This window comes from Podarcis erhardii (genome assembly GCF_964252035.2).
Source record: "Podarcis erhardii genome assembly, chromosome: 1".
Taxonomy (NCBI): Eukaryota; Metazoa; Chordata; class Lepidosauria; order Squamata; family Lacertidae; genus Podarcis; species Podarcis erhardii.
The window spans coordinates 81,820,035-81,840,545 of NC_138497.1; the positions used below are offsets into that span (position 1 = coordinate 81,820,035).

General features: G+C 42.5%; 1 long non-coding RNA gene across 1 annotated transcript in view; it reads right to left on the reverse strand.

Moving 5' to 3' along the window:
• The window catches only part of LOC309328102, a 38,220-nt gene that overhangs the window by 3,385 nt on the left and 14,324 nt on the right, over positions 1-20,511 (reverse strand). The window contains exons 3-6 of the long non-coding RNA XR_014150704.1: positions 16,210-16,360; positions 15,255-15,336; positions 5,094-5,159; positions 3,179-3,335 (exon numbers count right to left, since the gene is read on the reverse strand). This is a non-coding gene — a long non-coding RNA (uncharacterized lncRNA). The remainder of the gene's footprint in view (positions 1-3,178; positions 3,336-5,093; positions 5,160-15,254; positions 15,337-16,209; positions 16,361-20,511) is intronic.

The window sequence follows — 20,511 nt, forward strand, 5'->3', positions numbered from 1 at the left end:
ATGAGTACTTCTGTTGCTATGTAACATTTACTTAAAACTCTAGTCATACTTTATAGCTTGGTATTGATGCAGTGTGGTGACCGTTGACCTTAGCCAAGGTAAATAAATCATGTAATGTTCTTCCTGCCATTTGCCAGACGTTAAATCTTGTTGCAACTGATTTTGCATGCAGCAGAAACCATTTCCAGAGGAGTAGTTTACTGTGTTGTGCTGTGTGCACATTCATGGTTAATCGAGCTCCAGGGCGTTCCAAACTGCTTTTGTTTTTGTTTTAGCCCATGAGCACACAATGCTAGTCAGGATCTACAGACATGTTGGAGTTTCTGCTAAAAAGAACCCTGCATTTTGGGACTTCCGGGTTAGCGCCTCCGGTAATGGCAGAATTCCTCTGATCGGGAGGAATTTGCTCTGTAGGAATCCGGGTCTGGCCGCCACGGCAAAGGCGGAGACCCACTAGAAATAGGCGGGTGAAGCCTGTGAATGTGGGATTAGGCTGGCACCTTTTGCGCCTCCCCTACTCGCGGGGAAACCCGGTTTCGGGGATCCGGAGCGACATGGGGTGAGTGGCGCGGTGCTTCGAATTGACTGCTTCTTCCATGGAGCGAAGCCACATAGCTATTGCCGGAGAGTGCTGACTTTTTCCTGTGGACAATTTGATCTTAAAGCAACTACCCGTGAGTAGAGCAGAGAATTGGATTTTTAAACGTCTTAATTTGGTGCCGAAACGGGGAGGTCTAAAACAGGAAGTCCACCTTCCTCCTTTGTAAATAGATTGAAGCAATGAGGATGCAAGCTGAAGTCTCGGAAAGCCTATTGTAAAGGACTAAATTTCCATCAGTAAAAAATACTAAACCCCCCTTGGTGGCAGGAGAAGAGGGGGGAAAGTTTTGGACTGAGTATACCTGCAGGAGAGAGCGAACAGAGTTAATATACCACCGCTCCGATCCTGGAAACGGGCTGCCAACAGGACTGACCGTGTTAGAACATTCACTGACAGTTAGTTAAATATGAAGAATACATTGTTTCCATGGTCTCCGTCTGTGTTTAAAAAGGAGTAAAAGTAACAGAAAATTGAAACTAATTTTATTGTTTGAATTGAGTTTAAAAGGACTAATACAAATAGAAACTGTTTCCCTCTAGAGGAACTGTTTCCCTCTAGAGGAAGCTTTTGAAACTGTCACAAGAGTTGAGCTGGGGGAATTTCCAGCTGCAAGATAAAAACCTGTGAGATTCTGGGGACCTTGAATCGGTTAAGAATGTTGACAGAAGAGGCCTTAGTGGTTGTATTATGTAAGATAAGTGACTCACTGGAACAGCTTCACAAAAAAGTGGGTGTGGTAACTACTAAAATTGACAATTTGGGACAAAAAGTGAACACCAATATAGAAACTATTCAGAAACTGACACAGGAATCTACTTTGACATGGCAAACTGCGGAGAAGGCTTAGGGAGAAAGTTATTGAGGTGAACCTAAAGTAACACAATTGGAGAGAGAAAGAGTCCCAGCCTTACAGATGCAATTTGATGACCAAAAGTTGATGCCTGCTATGATTGAATTTAAAGAAAATCAGATTTCGAGGATTAGAGCCCTACCTGAACTGGAGAAGGAAAGTTTGATAGATTTCCTTACACAGGAATTTGATGACTTTTGGGACTGGGACTTGGGTCAAGAAGAGATTAAAACTGTGAGGGCTCTCGGACTTGGAAGAGGAGGGGAAAAAAGAGAAGAACAAAATAAGAGACTGTTGGAAATACCAGAGGAACTTAGAAGAACAACAGTCAAGAGTGGAAATTTTGAAAGACGTCCTGAAATACCTTTCGGATCTTAGATTTAACTACGGAGATTTGGTTGCCCTGTCAAGAAGGCATAAAATCATATTTAGGTGGGAGTTTCCCTGAGATCTACTCTTTAGCCTCAAAGGAAGGAAAATGAAAATAAGATCAGTGGAAGACAAAGTAAAGTTCATGTATAAATATGAAGAAGACTCGCAGAAGGGACTTGGAAAAGAGTTAAGAGCATCGGACAGAAGATCACCAGGTTGATGGACTATAGGGAATTGGCGGATATGACTGGCAGAATCCGGGACCAGGGAGAAGAGTCCGTGGAAGAAGATTGGAAAAAGTTTAAAGACTATTTATAAAAATATTGTAAAATTAATGAGTGTTAGAAAAATGTTGGAAAGGAGCTATATGGCTTTAGTAGAAATGTTACAGGGAATTAAGTACAAATAGATTATTAGAGTATTAAAGGGAAAATAAAGTTAAAATATGTTAAGACAATTATATATTAAAGGGAAAAATAAGGTTAGAATATGTTAAGATAAATTACAGGACAGAAAACAGAGGAAGATGGAAAGGAATTGCTGAAACAGTTAATTAAAGTGGAATACAAAAAGGGAGGTGTGAGGAGGTCGTTGAAACAAGTAAATGAAAGTTAAGATACTGAATGACGAGGGCCTGCTCGCCATAAGAAATAAATCAGTCTCATACCAGGATGGATTCAAAAGGCCTAGCCAGCAACAACTGAGCTGAACTGAGCTGAACAGAACTGATCAGGCCTGAACTGCTCAAACTGCTGCGGCCTAGCATTTTATTATTCCACAGAACATTGTATCAACTCAACAGTAAAAGACAATACCATATATGGAAAATCACCCCACTATCAGGGTATGCTATATAAACCAATCACAGGCTAGCATGAGGTGTCCACGCGCTGATCATGCCTAACACAGCCTGCCCTACCAAAAGGTCAGGCTGCAGTAAATTTCCACCCATGGGCCCATTTTCCCTATAGGTAAAACCAACCATATTCCCACAACTGAACTTATTAGATGTGTTTTAAATTGTGTTTGTTTGGTTTTGTTAATTTAATGTTTGGGGGTTGGTGTTGTGTGGTGTTTTTGTTTTTGTATTGTATTGTTTTGTTTTGTTTAATTCTTTGTCTTTCTTTTGCAGTCTTTAAAATGTTAATAAATATTATTTAAAAAATAAAAAGAACCCTGCATTTTGATTCAGTTTCTAACATGGAAACACTGCTTGTTCAATGTGTGGTGAATGAATCCCAGATGTGTACAAAGAATACATGTGTTGGGGTGGTCTTAAGTCTATGACATCAGCAGGGTGTGTGTAATCCCACTTCCTACCTGCACTTTGGAATCATTCACTTCTGGCACTCTACTCACCTGTACTCCTCCCTGTGCCTATCAAACGTCATATTGTTCATTTCTCATAAGCATCATGAGCAGACAAGGCAAGTGCCACGATGGAAGCTCTCCCTCTTTCTCAGCCTTGCTTCAGCCAGAGCACATCTCTCCTGGGACTTCAGGCTACTGAACCTGCATGGGAGAAGGTGGAAATGTTTAAAGCACCTGATGAAGCTAACCCTGTCTCCGCCCAATGGTGTGTACACAAAATAGGAGATTTCAAAACACACCAAGCCATTCCGATGTGTATAAAGGTAAAGGGACCCCTGACCATTAGGTCCAGTCGTGACCGACTCTGGGGTTGCGGCGCTCATTTCGCTTTATTGGCTGAGAGAGCCGGCGTACAACTTCCAGGTCATTGTAGCCAGCATGACTGAGCCACTTCTGGCGAACCAGAGCAGCACATGGAAATGCCATTTACCTTCCCACCGTAGCGGTACCTATTTATCTACTTGCACTTTGAAGTGCTTTCGAACTGCTAGGTTGGCACCACCCGCGTCCCTTTCCAATGTGTATAAAGGCATGCAAATTCAAATTGAAATACAGTGAGACAAAAATGGCCAAAGGTAGTATTTTCTGTATTTCAAAATTCTCAAGACGTTGGTCTGAATTAAAAAGCTTGTCCTGATGCTAAAGCTGATCAGTGTGAATGTGCAACACTCTCTGTTTTGGTACATTAATTCTATGTTTCCTTCCATAGGCACATGAATTATAATGGCATGTTTCTCACAATACCTGATTTTAAACATCCATATTAATCTCATAATGATAGTTTACTTCTGTTTTGTTTACAGGAAAATGAGTAACTGTCACAATTTTATTTTATACAGTCCAGTAATCTGCTTGTGTGGTTAAAATGCAACAGATTTGGGATTCAACTCAGCTTCGTTCCCTGCAATCAAATAATATTTTACCATCTGTAGGAGACTTTTTTATTTTTCTATATAGATTTAGATGTCATCTTCTGCTACTGAACTAATATATTAAATATGTGGTGTTGATAATATTTCCAGAGCATTGGTCTTAACATTCCTATTCTCCTACTTAACATACTTATTTTGAGAATGGTCGGTTGCAATTCTTAAATTGTGCTACTCTCAAGAGGAAAATGTCTGATTGCACTGCAGACATAAATTCATGCTCTTGAACTACAGGCTGATTCTATGATGCTGAAGGTACGTAGTAAGAAGGTATTAATCATTCAGACAGCATTTTTAGATTTCCCCTGTTGGATGCCTGGAGTGGAGCAGGGCAGTAAAATCTTTGCAAGTCCAGTTGCAATGCTACCTACATTATGCACAGTTCCCTGGTCTTTTGCTTCTAACCAGTTTTCTCTACTGGCCGCACTTGGTAATTCAGAGCACACCAGTTGCTAATAACTCTATAGACAAATTGATCCTTTAGCTATTCTTCAAACTCTGAGTCATGCTAAACATAGAGTGCTAGCCACAGAGGCTTAAGTATATTTTTTTTTAAAAAAAAAACATTCTCCCTTTGGTATTGTCCAATATCACAGAAATCTGTAATTTTTCTGCTAAGACATTTCCCTCAGATAATTAACATAGTTTAATGAGGATGTTAGACACTGGCTTCTCTTATTGCTCCAAATTGCATACACACTATTGGGTGTTTCAAGGTCATCCTAATTCTTGGTTCTACATTGCACTACTTACAATTCAGGCTTCCTCAAACTCAGCCCTCCAGATGCTTTTGGCATACAACTCCCATGATCCCTAGCTAGCAGGACCAGTGGTCAGGGATGATGTAGCCTCAAAACTGTAGCCTCAAAACATCTGGAGGGCGGAGTTTGAGGAAGCCCGACTTACATAATATTTGTCTGCCATATACCCTGTGGTCTTGCACCTAACACATGCATATCTCGTGGGAGACCTTACTGGGATGTCACTCAGGATGCACAGGGCAGGGCTTCGATGTCTTTCACCTTCCGAAGTTGAGCTATTAAAAAGAAGAAAAATCACTTGCAAGAATTGCACTGTGCCATAAATGCATGGTTTGACACTGAAATGGCAGAATGGCTGCTGCAGAAGCAGGCTGCAGCAGTTGGCTACAGCTGAACAGGGGGTTATTGGTTTATGGGGGGTTTTGTTCTTGTTATTATAATGTTATTTTGTGCTTTTATATTGTATTTTTATGTTGTGAACCATCCCAAGATCTAAAGATGAAGGGCAGTATACAAATTAAACAAACAAACAAATGTGACATCAGCAATGACCCCCAAGGTATTTATGTGATGTAATGTCTGAACATCTTTTCTTGCTCTGTGGATATAAGCTGGAGCCTTCTTCAACAAACATGAGGAGCAGGGGCTACACTGTGCATAGTTGTGCCTTGAGAAAAATCCTGGATAAAAAACGGCTGGAGTGTAGACAAGCCCTTCATTAAAATGTTATCTTTAACTGAGGCTGTAGAATGAGTCAAGCTCAATAGTATTAGCATACGGGGAGCTGAATGAATGACCTAGGTTGTGTTTCATGGTTGTAGGCAGAGTGGTGGAGTCAATGGGCAGTTGGAACATCTGAGGAATGAGACGGAGGCTTGGGACATCTTTGCTCTCCCAATACCTCCTGCATCTGCCGCCTGAGGCTGAGAGAGACAACAGTAGCAGCCACGCAATGAGGAAGTTTTGGCCTGTGTGAGACTAATATCTAGCTGCTTCAACAATCCATTCTAGGCCATGAGAGGCAGCTGCAGAAAGGCCATCATGGTTGGACCATCAAAGAATGGGGGGGATGCTTTTATGCACCCCTTTGCCCTTCTGTAGTGACTACTGCATCACTGTCTATTTTATTGTGTTTAAAATATATTGTAAGCCACCCTGTAAACGTCAGTTAGTAGGCAGGATATAAATACTCCTAAATAAATAAATAAATAAGAAAGAACTAAACAAGCCAGAGTCTTGTTGTGGTTTGTTCAGTCATCCCATCCTGAACGCGTGGTTTTATTTTCCTCAAACCAGCCATGAGCAGCAAACCAAGAACAAACTTTGGTTACCACTTGTGGTTTGTTGGGAGGGAAACAAACCACGAACCCTAATTCAGCTGACACAAGAAACCACACTCTGGCTCGTTTCATCCACAGCGCACCAGGAACAGGGGAGGTGCATTGTGAGACCTTTTGAGTAGCGTAGAGTAGACCATCACGCTGCTTGTGTGAATTAAACCATAGTTCGTTTTAAAGAGCGGCTGAATCTGATGGGTGAACGAGGCCAATGCACAGCAAGATTATACCAAGTTTGTATACCTCCAAGTACATCTCATGCACATCTCAAAGCTCCCTCCCTCAGAATGTTAATGTACTTGCTTCCTCTCTCAGCATCACGCCCCCAGAATGTTAGCATGTACATCATACCCAAAGGACAGATGGAGAGGAGACGTCACAGATCTATGTATGGGATATATAGGGAATGACCTACAAGAGAGCCAACAGAGGTGAGAAATGACTGGGAGGGGGAGGGGGTTAACAGCCAGACTTTGCTTCAGATACTTCACCAAGGAGAAGAGAAGGACAAATTGTTGCTAAGGGAAATGAGACAGATGGTTGGAACAAACAACTTGCTGACTCTTTCAGGCCTTAAAACTCTCCAGATCCTGTTGTGAAGGAAGAGGGGGAAATTAAGCTGCCTGTGCAAACACACACACACACACACACACACACACACACAGCCTTAGGCATGTGTTTCCAACAAATGCACAGGTGTCACCAGCACACTGCCTCTGCTCTGTCCATCACCTCACAACATCTCTCCTATGCCACCCCACCCTCGTCTCTCGCTGTCCCTGTTTTCCCCACGATTGCTTCTACCTCCATCTCTTCTGCTTTATTAACCACCTCGGCCAGTTTGTTCCTCTTAGCAATTTGCTAGGAGTGCTAATGCTGTGCCTCTGGAATCGAGAGCGACCGAGTTAATGTCACGTCTCTGGGGTACTCCTGCGGAGTAGCTGCATTAAATGACGGTTCTGGAATGGAGTGCCTCTCTGTGTGTGATTGGGCTCTAGGACATATTGTCTCCTAGAGAGCACAGCACCACGACATTTAATGCCATCTGATCCTTTGGGTTTCTGCCTTTCTCACGACTGTGCCAAGGCCTGCCTGGCTCATGAGCCTCTCTGACTTGGATGAAGCGCCTGTGATTAAGAATCCAGTCAACATGTCCAAGCAGCCGTCGCCACAATCCAAATCATAATAAAGACAGGCAGCCATTGGGGGAGAGGGGGGAGCTGGGAGGCGGGTTGAGGTGAGAACAGAGCCAATAATTTGTCAGCTTTGTTGAAAGCAAGAAAACAAAAACCCGGTACTGGTATGTAAAGCTGGAAAAGAAAACACACTTCCCAAAATATATGCCGTAAGCCTACTGTGGTTGTGGTACTGTTAAACTGCAGTGAATTAGAAATCTAGCCACAATTCTATATTATAGTTATGGGGAAGCTTGCCTCTGACCCTCGAGATATTGCTGAACTACAACTCCCATCAGCCCTGGCAAGCTTGGTCAGGGTAATAGAAAGTTGCAGTTCAACAATATGTGGAGGGTCAAAGGTTCTATGCCATTGCTATATACCGGTAATATATACACCTTTTCTTTTCTTTTCTTTTCTTTTCTTTCTTTTAATTATTTTAGTCTAAATGTTTATAGGCTGACCAGATTCTCAGGACAGCTTACAACAATGTAGTTTTTAAAGCAAATTTAAAAATACATACAACACTATACGACAGCAAGAAAATGTAGCAGCATAAAAGCATGTGGCAAAGGGGAGAAATAAAACTAAAGCTGAATCAGAAGAAAAGTCTCGTGATAATAAAAAAGTCTTCTTCCCCTGTCACCAAAATAGCATCAACTTAGGCACCGGGTAAGCCTCTCCGAGGACAACATTCCATTGCCGTGATGCCACCACTGAAAAGTCCCTTTCCTGTGGAGACTTTGCATTGAAACTGTTACTGTTAGGCTCAATTAACAGCTTCCCTGTAAGTGAAGTGTAGGGCTCCAGTGGTTCTGCACATAAGAAAGACTTGGGTATCAATAACTCTACATCATTTTCCCTGGCTTAATCCTGTTTTAAGTGCAGTTCTTTTTCCTCTGTATATAATTGCTGTAATTGCCACAAGCTTTTCACATTTTCTGTAATTTTGTATGCTGTTTTTAAATTGCCATGTAATTTTCTAGTTTTGTATGTTTATAAATTACTTTTTTAAAAAACCACCACTCTTCCTTTCATTACACTTTGAATAATTCAGCAATGACCAGTACTGGTTAATAGCAGGTCTTACGCCCTTCCCCCATCACTTACGGTCTTTGCACCTTTTTTGCTCTCACAATTTGACTGTAATTGCTCATTTAAAACATGTTCACATAACTTATTTCCACAAAACGTACTCCCTGAGCCCTCATATCCCAGCCAGATTGCTGAGAACTGGAGGAATGCTGTTAGCTGTCCCTCATGTCACAGAGCCTGGACTGGCCTCCACCAGAAGTCAGCCATTTAGTGTCGCTGGACCCATGCTATGGAATGGTATTCTGTCCTGCTTGAAATTTATTTTCAAAATGTTTTTATATTGCTTTGCACCACCCTGATATTTTGTGAGAGGGTGGTATATACATATGAGTTGTCAGTGTCCAGGGTAGCCCAGCTGTTGCCACCGGTGCCACAGGATCAACCCCACTGCCACTGGATCAAAGCAGGGCCACACTGAGCCACCTGCCTGCCCACTCAGGGAGAAGCCCACCCAGCTGATGGGGTCCTTGGTGGGCGGAGAGGAGCACTGGGTTGGGCCGTGCTGGGGGCACCTGTAGTGGGGGGCTCCTGGTTCACACCCACTAAAAAAATTATGCACCTGGAGCTACAGCCCCCTGGCAGCGCCCACACAATGCCCCTGAATCTAAGAGTAAATAGGATAATGTCACAACACTATGTAACCAAGTTTGACTCCCTGCAGATGCCACATGAAATCAAAACATGGTGAGAACAATGCTTCCTGAGTAGGTGAACAATTTCACAGCAACCACTGAAAAACTCAGCAAAAGGCCACATTCCGTGGTCGTGTGAAAATGTTCACCAGGAACATTATATAAGAGGTTCAGCAATATGTTCATAAAGGTTGATACATTTTACTTTCAATAAAACCAGTATATGGTGAAGCCTGCCTCCAGTGTAATCATAAGAAAAACATAAGACCTTCTGTCTGCTGTTTCTCAGGCTCCAGCCACCTTGCTTCTTGAGCTCAGAGACCCCAGGGCAGAGCTTTCACCCTTCAGGTATGGAACTGAATATGGCCACCCAGAGCCCTTGCCTAGATCCTGACAATATCTAGAGTCACAGAAAACCACAAAATATCCAGAAAAATAAAAGGATGTTCACAGAACCAGCTTTTTCCCAAGAGTTCTCACTAGTTAAGGCATCTTTACAGAAATATCCCCCTGTCCCCCACCATAAAGAAAAAACACTACTGGTAGGCATGCTTGCTTTGATCAAGGATGCATTCATTTCTTGTTTATTTATTTCAATTCTTTATAAGGTACCCTGCCTTTCAGGATACAGATTCTTCCAAGCCATTGGAACTACATTTAAAAAACATCCCCCTAAATATAATAAACAATATCAAACTATAAAAAAGGTAATCACGATCCTTCTCCCAGGAGGTTTGATGGTAGATGGACCCGGGAGGTGGTGAAGCAGGCTCCGAAGTGGTTTTTGTGTGTCTCCTTAGAAAGGAGACTTGGTGTGCTACCCTTTGAATTACCGTACTTTCTCCAATTCCTCTGAAGCACAGGTCAAGAACTTGTTAAGGAGAGATGCCCATAAGGAGCACTGAGTCAGCAGCTAGCTTCTTAGGATCTGTTGCTGAAGCTGAGGCAAATGACAAGAGCTCTGTGTCACTGTCATGCCTGTGTGAAGGACACCAACAGCTGGGAGAAGACAGCAACCATGTATTCCCATTTGGGATGTTCTCCTCTCCGTGGCATACCTCGCTTCTGAATCTGGGCCTGAATGGAAGCACCCAGCCATGCAAGAAGGATAGAATCAAAGGGATTGTGTTCAGTTATTCTATCGAAGGGTCCATAATTTCAATGATAAGGGAATAATCACAGCAAGGTATTTCTCTATTGGCTGTGTATACAGTTCTTGTTTCCACTGGTTGAAGTAGGTGTGCAGTTCATACTCTTGGTCTACCAGCAGGGTTAAATATGGCCTCCTCTGTGTTGTGGAAATTCTCGCCAACTATGGAACATGCATGGTGTGGAGCCAAGTGGACAGAAAGAATCTCCACACTGCTCTCATGGTACTCAAACCCAGAGTTTTCCAATTAAGCTGAATGTTGGGAGATTCAGAGCAGACAGTTGAAGTGCACACAGTGCACAGATGAGCTATGGAATTTGCCAATCACAGGATGTGATCTGGATAGCTTTAACAGGGGATTAGACCAGTTCATGGAATGTAAGGATATCCCTGGCTACTAGTCAGGGTGGCAATATATTACCTCCAATATCAAAGTTATGCCTCTGAATATCAGTTGTTGGGGAACACAAATGGGAGAGTGCTAGGTGCACATGTATCCTGCTTGCAGGCTTCCCACACGCATCTGGCTGGTCATTGTGGGAGGACTAAACTTGGAGGACTTTTCATCTGATCCAGCAGCGCTTTTCTTTTGTTTGTTTACTACCAATGAGCTTCTGGCCTGTTTTCCTGAAGTTGTGAAAGGTGCCCAAGAATTAACCCTCCACTTGGTATTATGACAAGAAGGATCCTTCCAATAGCCATTTAGGGACAGATTCCAAATTTAGTAACAGGTTCCCGGTTTTAGAGACCCAATCACCAGGCGGGGACAAACGTACCCAACAGCAAGGAACAAAATGGTAAAACTTCTGTGTTAGCCTTCTACAACTCCATGCTCTGAGTATTCTTCAGTCTTGTTGGTGTGTGACTTTCCAGCTGGTATTTCAGGAAAAATATTGTTGCATGCCACCCCAATCTCCGAGCAGTGCGAGATTCCAGGGGTTCCAGGCGCTTACTCAGGGTTTATGTTTCCTTTTGGAAATGAGGCACAGTGGAGACTGTGGTGCCATTGTGATATATGGATTATTTACACATGTATACAACCTGATCCTACAATGGAGGGGTTCACAACATTAACACCCCAAAGGAATCTTGCTTCTCCCATAGCTGCAGACTTGGATTAAAACAGAAATCAAACATTGCTCTGACTCTCTCCAGCTTGTTGCCTTACTTCTAGGTCACATTCCTGCCCAAATTCTGCTCCCAACTGGCTTATTCTGTAGAGGGAGGGGGCCGCACCGATTTGCCATCTTGCACCAAACACCTTAATCTCCCATCACCTCACCAGGAAGCTATGTTGGCTATTTCTTGGAATTAAAAGGCTGTATTAGTTTCTAACACTTGCCGGTTCCCCACCCACACCCACACCCACATTCATAACAATATATTAAAAGGAAATTCTGGCTTTTACAAATATAGTAGGGATTGCCTATATAAATGCCCATGTTATTTCAAAACTGAACAGCCCACAGTGTTGTGAACACCCCAATATAACTTCCTAGATGATTTGTTTCTAGAGCTGACCAAACCTGGCTTGAGTTTAGGGACATAGCCAGCTTTCCTGGGGTGCCGAGAAAGGCAGCCTTGGAAATGGTAGGGTCTGCCGCTGCTGGCACCAAAAAAAGGGGCAAGTGCCATCTCTGTGGGTGAAACAGTGAAAGAAAATTGCATCAACAATGGGCCTCATGTTTTGCCTGTCCAACTCACGCAGCTGTGAAATGTGGTGAATTGTGCCCAAGCTGCTGGAGTACAATATTCTGTGGTTCTGTGAAATTTGTTGCTACTGTTATGGGTAATTCACAACTCATGATTACTGTTATTCAACTGTAATAATTATACGTATGTTAATGGCACAGTATGTTGCTGTATGTTTTAAAAACAGTGGGGTCTACTAGACCCCACACATCATCCTTGTAGTAGCCTTATGTATTTTACATTGTGGGTATTATTGACCCTACTTTGCAGATATGTTAAGGTTTTTTTTAGTTACATGCAAATGATGTCATGCTTAATATTTTCTCACAGGTGTTTTATTTGTATGGTTTTCTTGGGGTACATTTGAACCTGAAACTGGACTGATATACTCAGTGGAGGATTAATTATTATACTAGCCTCTGTTAACTTATTCCAGGTTCCTTCAGTTGTTGGCCTCTGTAAGGTTAATAATAATAATAATAATAATAATAAAAAATCCCCATTCAACCTAAGGATCCTGGGAGAGTTACAACAACTTAAAATACAATACTAAAAATAGTTTAAAAACTTAGAATTACAAAAAATGAAATCACATCAGGTGCCAAAGGCCAGGGTATATATAATCAGCCTCCCTGCCAAAGGATTGGAAGGTAATAGCCAATGTAATACCAGTTTGCAAAAGAAAATATCCATGGAGAATAAGACCCAGGAAAAAGCTGGGAATGTCAGAAACTTCATTGGAAATGGGAGTGGAAATTGTCATAATATGCATGTTTGAGGTCAGGAATGGAAATCACAGAAGTGAAATATGAGGGGGCGGGGTTAGACTGCAAACGTTACACACATAGTTATGTTATTTTCTGCACTGTTTTGGACATTTCTCTTCCATCAAAATTAATCACACAATTAATTATGTTAGTTTCAGGCATAGTGGATAGTGAAATGAATAATGTACGTTTCAGTGGAAGCTGAATGTCAGTAGAATAGCATTGTTTATGACAAACACAGAATGGGACAGAAGCCACCAGCTCCTTACATCCCTAGAAATCGCTGCAACACCTTCACGTTCTTGCTTGCTTGGCTACTATTAACAGCCAAAGTCTGGCACTTAGGCTGTTTAAATACATTTTATGCATAACATCTGACAGAGGCCTACATTTATTTTGTTGTTGTTGACTATATTCAGCCAGCGTTTGGTTCTTCCCTGCAGCAGTAATGGAAGCACAGATCCACATTCAACATAATGAATGTGAATTTCCCCCCACAATGCAGCTCATTCAAACCCACCGAGTGACTAACAATGGGTGCCTGGCAAGGGGCCACTCGGTTGCCAAGGAATCCCGGATGCCTTTGGAACACAAGAGGCTGTTACAAGGAGCTGTGCAGTTCAGCTACAGAACAAGGCCTCTTATTTGAAACTATTTTCAGAGACATACACAGAAAGAGGCACAGAGGAACATGCTTTTCCAAAGACTGTGGCAGTTTGCCAGGCAGGCTACTGTGGCCATTCTCTTCCTCTGAAGCCACAACACTAGAAACTGAGCTCTGCTTCCCCTGTTGGGCTTTACGGAAGCCCTGTGCTGGCTCTAAATGAATCAGAAAGGTCATTCTTGTTTACCAAATACCAAATGTCTCATTCTTGTGGGTCTCTTTCATGGGTCTTTGTTGGAGGAGCCTTAACTAGGCATTTCTGTAAACAAGCCTTCAAAGATCAGGTGTATGATGTAAAAACTAGAGCAATGTTGGCTTCATCCTTTAGCAGCAGCTCATTTGTATGGGAGAAACAGTTGACGGAGTGCCCAGTGGATGGTCTCTTCAGAGCTGGCAAAGGCTGATAGCAGCCATAGCTTATCTCGGAAATAAGTAGAAGTGATACCCGAGTGTCATTGCCTGGGACCCAGCTGAATGTCATGACTTGAGACCCACTGGGGTCAATACGGCAGGCAGGCATTTCTGAGCATACATTGCTCTCATACGTTGCTTTCACAGCTCTAATATTTTTGCTTTGAATCAGTTTCTACTGAACAATAGCTTACAGTCCGCTGTCAGCAGCTAGCAGGACACCAAGGAGAGGTTGTGCCGATTAGGAACACAGGAGATCTGCCAAGTTCCTTCAGGCTAGCTGGAAGGTGAAGTACAGAGAACCCCTATACTGACATGCTCTCACCCTGTCACAGAACATGTTTCTGATACACAACTGACCTCAGCCTGCTAAGTGCTAAGCCTGCACAAACAAGTTCCCAGTCACAACCACAATGGCACAATGTATCTGTGCCATTGTCCTGCATAAAAGTATATACCTAGCTAAGCAGAGATTTTTTTATGCACCTCAACCTGTCTTTTTGCTAACAAACAGGGCATCACTTATCAGCTTCACATACCAGAAAGGTGAAGTGGCCTTGAAGAGACCAGAAGCTCCAAACTGACCGCTTCATGTAACAGACTACCAAAAATGCAACGTTTTGCACGAGACAGAAGAATAGTGAATTTATAAACTTTGTTCAGAACTATCTGTTGCCATGGTACAGCTAGTAGACAGGAGTGTGCTTTTTTGTATACCAGTAAGGAGTCCACAAGCTGTCCACATGTTCTGTTATCCAGTCATGTTTCTGAAAGGGATCGTTCACAAGCTAATGTTGTTAAAGTGTCTTGAATTTTGTATTCGGGGTCCAGAATTTGGAGAATGCCTCTGGATCATTTATTCTTACTGTGGTCTGCAATAAACACACCCGGGGGTGCATGGCACCTATACTTACCTCCCACCAACTAATTATTTTTTGTCATTTTTTCATGGTAATATCACAGATTTTATGGTCTGTTGTTTTTTAGGATACCTAAAATATTTTGCTTATTAGGGGCTACCCCAAATCTTGTGGCTTGGCTTTTGAAAAACAGGGGGTCCTCAGTAATTAGCTAATTTTGAACCCCTGCTGCATAGCATTATGCAGCTTCTATGATGCCGCTTCTGCCATCATTACCACTGATTACCTGCATCTTCTGAAAAGACAGCTTCCCTCCCTGCCCCCAGGCTTTCCCTGAATCCTGTCTTCTGTATGTTCTAATGCTTTATTGTATTTCTAGTATTTTTATTGATGTTCTCAGTAGTTTGCATGGATGGGTTTATGGTATAGTTATGTAATATTTGCCTACACTGCTTAAACATATTTTATATATTGAGCAGTATAAGAAATGGTCTTAGATAAGTAAATACAAATAAACAAGAGGCACTCCTTTCAGGGGAGGCGCATTGTTAGGAAGTGATGGAGGAACAAGCACTGCTGGTGCTCACCTCAGTTCTGTGAATACTGATCAAGAGCAGGCTCCAGTCTCTGGGGAAGTGAAGCCAGCACCTTCCGCCAGCAGTAAATTGACTTTCAAAAGAAGTAAATAAATATTTTAAAGGCTTGCAGAGCAATCTCTGCATAACAGATCAGTTATACAAAGGCTTTAGCCGTTTCTCACTTGAGCGCAGGAAATAAACCTTAACAGGAAGGTTTTCGCCTTTTTAGAAAAAGGCAACTGGGAGAGCCGAATCTCCCATTTTTGTGTGCTGATTTTTATCCACTCGGGCTTGTTCACATAGGAAATGGGCTGCCATCAGCCCTAGCTATCCATCAGCCCTAGCTATCATGATCAGCCCTAGCAGTCTCCATCAGCCCTAGCTATCATGATCAATGGTCATGAATGGCCACAGGTTCTCTATGACTCTGATGTTAGGTATGCATATGGATGTTTTTGGATAAGGTATTAACTTTCAAGGCAGAGAAACTATTTGACAGGGCACACACAGACACAGAACAAAGCATGAGCAAAGCTAAGTGTCTCCCCTCCCCGCTTGCCTACGAAATGCCCATAAGTAAGATTCAGGCAAAGGCTACAATAAGCATACTTCTTCTCGGCATCCCTTGGACTTACCTTTGAATACAGTGGTGCCTCACAAGACGAAATGAATCCGTTCCGTGAGTCTCTTTGTCTTGCGGTTTTTTCGTCTTGCGAAGCACGGCTATTAGCGGATTAGCAGCTATTAACGGCTTAGCGGCTTAGCGGCTATTAACGGCTTAGCGGCTTAGCGGCTTTAAGAAAAAGGAAACAAACTCGCAAGAACTCGCAAGACGTTTCGTCTTGCGAAGCAAGCCCATAGGGAAATTCGTCTTGCGGAACGACTCAAAAAATGGAAAACTCTTTCGTCTAGCGAGTTTTTCGTCTTGCGAGGCATTCGTCTTGCGGGGCACCACTGTACTTACTTGGGAATGGAGCACAAAGGTCCTCTTTCCTCTGTGTTGCAGATTCTTTTATATTGTTTTCCTGATCACTATAAGTCCTGCTTCCACCAAGGGGTCCTTTTTGGGGGCTGTTTGTGCATGATGAGTCTCCAGCCTCCATGAGGAACTACAGCTGGAATGCATGATTTAAATATTGAAGAAGATTCATACATCTGCTCAGTACATCACAAGTATTTTGCAGGAAGTCCAGAAGAGGAACTGCTAGCCATATGGAACTTGACACAATCTTCCAGATGTTAATATGATTATTTATTATTTAGAGGGCTGCCAGACAAGGTCTGTGAAAATTCCCCCTTTTGAAGCTGTATGGTTGCCTAGTTACATACTTTTTAAAAACTCAGGTCTGGCCATGGGACAGAGCTGGCCTTGGTTGCCCTGATGAATTATCTTTACCACAAGTGTATGAGCCTCAATCTCTATGTGGCTTTCGCCACATGCTTTGTATCCTCCTGGACCAGCTCCAAGGAATGGGAATTAGGGGCCCTCTGCTACTGTGGTTCTAATCCTACTTACATGACTAGGCCCAAAGAATAGCATCGGGAGAGTACTACTATTCAGCCTCCCCAATGCTTTGGAATATCTATATGAAACTTTTGGAAGAGGTCACTGGGAAATCTGGGGCATGGCCCATCCCTAGAGAAGGAAGAAGCCACCACCAAAGAAGATTGGTAGAATAATCCAGTGAACTATGCAGGGCACATTAGACAATTTGAAACCCAAAAAGATGTTGGTTTTTTTCCTTTCTTTTTTCTTTTATATAAGGGGAATGTTTAAAGCATAATCTTGTGAGCTTTGTTTATAGGCTTTTACATTAGTTGAACTTTTAAAAGTCACTTGTAATAAGAAGAAGAAGGTTTAAAATTTAGATTGTTAAGAATATAAGATTTTAGGGACGTGCATGAATAAGAGTAAAATAATGGAACTAGGAGGGGGAGTGGAGGGAAGTCAATTAAGATTTATGGCTGAAATTGTTTAAAGTGAATTTATTTGTTTTTTGTTATTTTTGGAAAATTAATAAAATGTTATCCAAACAACAACAACAACACGGAAATCTGGGGCATGGTCCTTTCTGTATGCTGATGATACTCAGCTCTGCTTCTCCACAACATCTGAATCAGGAGACACTGTGCAGTGGGGTGGATGAGAGAAAATAAGCCTGAATCCAAGGAAGATGAAGGTGCTGTGCGGGGGGGGGGGGGGGTTCCTGTGACTGATAACTTAAGACATTTGCCTGCCTTGGATGGGGTTGCAGAAGCAGATATGCCATCTGCGGGTGCTTTGGGATCTAGCAATGTAACTGGAGGCCCAGGTGACCTTAATGGCTAGACCAGGGGTAGTCAAACATTTTATACCTACCACCCACTAATGCATCTTTCTTGATGGTAAAATTTCCTTACCGCCCACCAGTGCTCGATGGTGGGAGCGATTCAGTTTGTGTCGTAGAACCACCTACCACCCACCTAGAATCCTGAAACGGTAGGGACCAGGTTGACAACCCCTGGGCTAGGACTACCTATTACTAACTTCGGATGATACAAGAGCATTGACTCTTCCTGGACTAGGATAGCTTGATCACAGTAGTCTTGGCATCCGTGATTTCAAGACTGGATTGCTGCCCTGATGCTTGGTCCAGAAACTGCAGTTATTGCAGAACGTTGCAGCACAATTGCTAACAGGAGCGAGGTCCTGTCAGCACGTTGCCTTTGCATATTATACCTGGCTCCTGATTTAGATCCTGTGAAAAAGTAAACACACATACACACACAAATACATTGAGATTATACAAATAAATAACAAATGAAATGAAATATTATTTTACTATTTATTCCTAGAAGATACTGAAGGTTTACTATTGAAACCCTTATCTATGTGAACAGGGGCAGTCCTAAACTCTCTGTTGTAAATAGTGTTAGGAAAAAGGAAGTGCATGTATGTTTCAAGTCAATTTCACATACCGGTATGTGCCAAATTAGGTGGCCTTGGGTTAGCTTTACTCTCTCTCTCTCTCTCAACCACCTTTTGTCTCTTAAACTCTCTCAGTTTGCAACACAGACCACAATTTGCAACACTTACACAGCTGATGCAAGAATTACCCCAATATATTATATGTAAAGTGCTGCAAATAAGGCCCCCCCCCCAAAAAAAATCCTGTACAAATGCTGTGTTGTTATCAATTTGTCACGCATATGAAGATCAGCTCATCTGACTACTAACACAGTATCATCTTAAAGGAAACAAATATGGAAATAGGACTGATTATGCATACCTAATAAATGAGGCCTTGTTTGACATGAAGCTCCCAGAATTCCTCTCAGTGCTGGCTGGTCATTTTCACAGCAGAATGTGAGGCAGTCACAAGACTGCAATGTTGCTTGTCAATTGAATGGAGTCATGGCCATTTTCGCTAGCAACACAATAGGTTTTTTGCATACTGCATAGCAAATGAAAATGCTATATTGACTAGAAGAGTCATTTGATTTCTTAATTATTATCTGGTTAGAAAGTTATAATAAAGGTACAGTAACTTATAAAATGTTCCGTTCTTGAAAATTTTATGCAGCTTCGGTTCTTGAACCTATACAGTGGTACCTCAGGTAAAGTACTTAATTTGTTCCGGAGGTCCGTTCTTAACCTGAAACTGTTCTTAACCTGAAGCATTACTTTAGCTAATGGGGCCTCCTGCTGCCGCCGCACGATTTCTGTTCTCATCCTGAAGCAAAGTTCTTAACCTGAGGTACTATTTCTGGGTTAGCGGAGTCTGTAACCTGAAGTGTATGTAACCTGAAGCATACGTAACCCGAGGTACCACTGTAATGGGTCTTGAACTGATGGTGTCAGGTGGAGCTATTCTGCTTGTACATCACCAGCTAGCTCTGATGAAGGGAGGAAAGTGGAGGAAGAACAGCCTAATCAACAGAGGGAACCTCCTTCCTTTAGAAAGCTGCAGCAAACCAGATGATACTGACTCCTAAAACGGATTTCAGAACAGGCTAGCTTGATAGTCTAAGCAACTAGAAAACCAGCTCTTAAATTTCACAGGAGCAGATGCTGATGCCCCTTTCCCCCTTTTGCATATGTCTGACATTGGTTGTGGCTTTTATTCCTGTTTCACGGATATTATGCCAGCCTTGTATTTAAGCACTAGCCTGGTAACCATAGGTGACAAGAAATTGCATGCAAGGAAGTGAAGGGGCTGGTAGAAGTAGGAGAGATCATTCCGTTTCTCCTCTGGGCCCAGCACAGAACCAAGTGAGTTGCTAGGGGAGGGAAGACCCCCTACTTTGTACCCAGTATAACAACAACAACAACAACAACAACAACAACAACAATAATGATAATAATATATTTATTATTTATACCCTGCCCATCTGGCTGGGTTTCCCCAGCCACTCTGGGCAGCTTCCAACAAAATATTAAAAATACAATAAGACATCAGACATAAAAAACTTCCTGAAACAAGGCTGCGTTCAGATGTCTTCTAAAAGTCAGATAGTTGTTTATTTCCTTGACATCTGGTGGGAAGGCATTCCACAGGGTGGTCGCCACTACTGAGAAGGCCCTCTGCCTACTTCCCTGTAACTTGGCTTCTCGCAGTAAGGGAACCGCCAGAAGGCCCTCGGAGCTGGACCTCCTAAGTGTCCGGGCTGAATGATGGGAGTGGAGATGCTCCTTCAGGTATAGAAATACAGTGGATTACTGCAGGAGGGGAGGAACACGCTATCATTCCTCTGCCAGTCCCCTGCAGGCTAGTAAGTTTTGTGGCCTTATTTACAAGTGTGTGTGTATCATACTATGTAACAGCATAATACAGAGACTATGGTAGAATTTTGTGGTGTACTCAGCCATCAACTGGACCTATGGTGGGGGTCCTTTTTCTGTGCATTGACATAGTAGTTACAACCCAGCCACCTCCTGCTTCCCAAACTTCTTTGCACTCTTGGTCCACTTTGAATTGTTCCTCGTACTGAGACAGGAAAACACATTCAAAAACAAAATGGATACACACAGACACACAAAAACAACAACCTTTAAAACACATTTTAAAATATGGCTGAGAAAAAGAACAACAAATTGGAGAGCTTTGTGAAATGCCTCCCCTCCTGCCAAACAAAGTGTCACCCTCTATAAGAAATCACCTGTATTTTTATTTTGCCTTTTATATTCCCTCCTCCGCTTTCTACCTTTTGCTTTGAAATGCTCCTTTCCCCTTTAACATCACATTAATAACACCCACAAGTGATGGCGCCAAAACACAATGCAAGC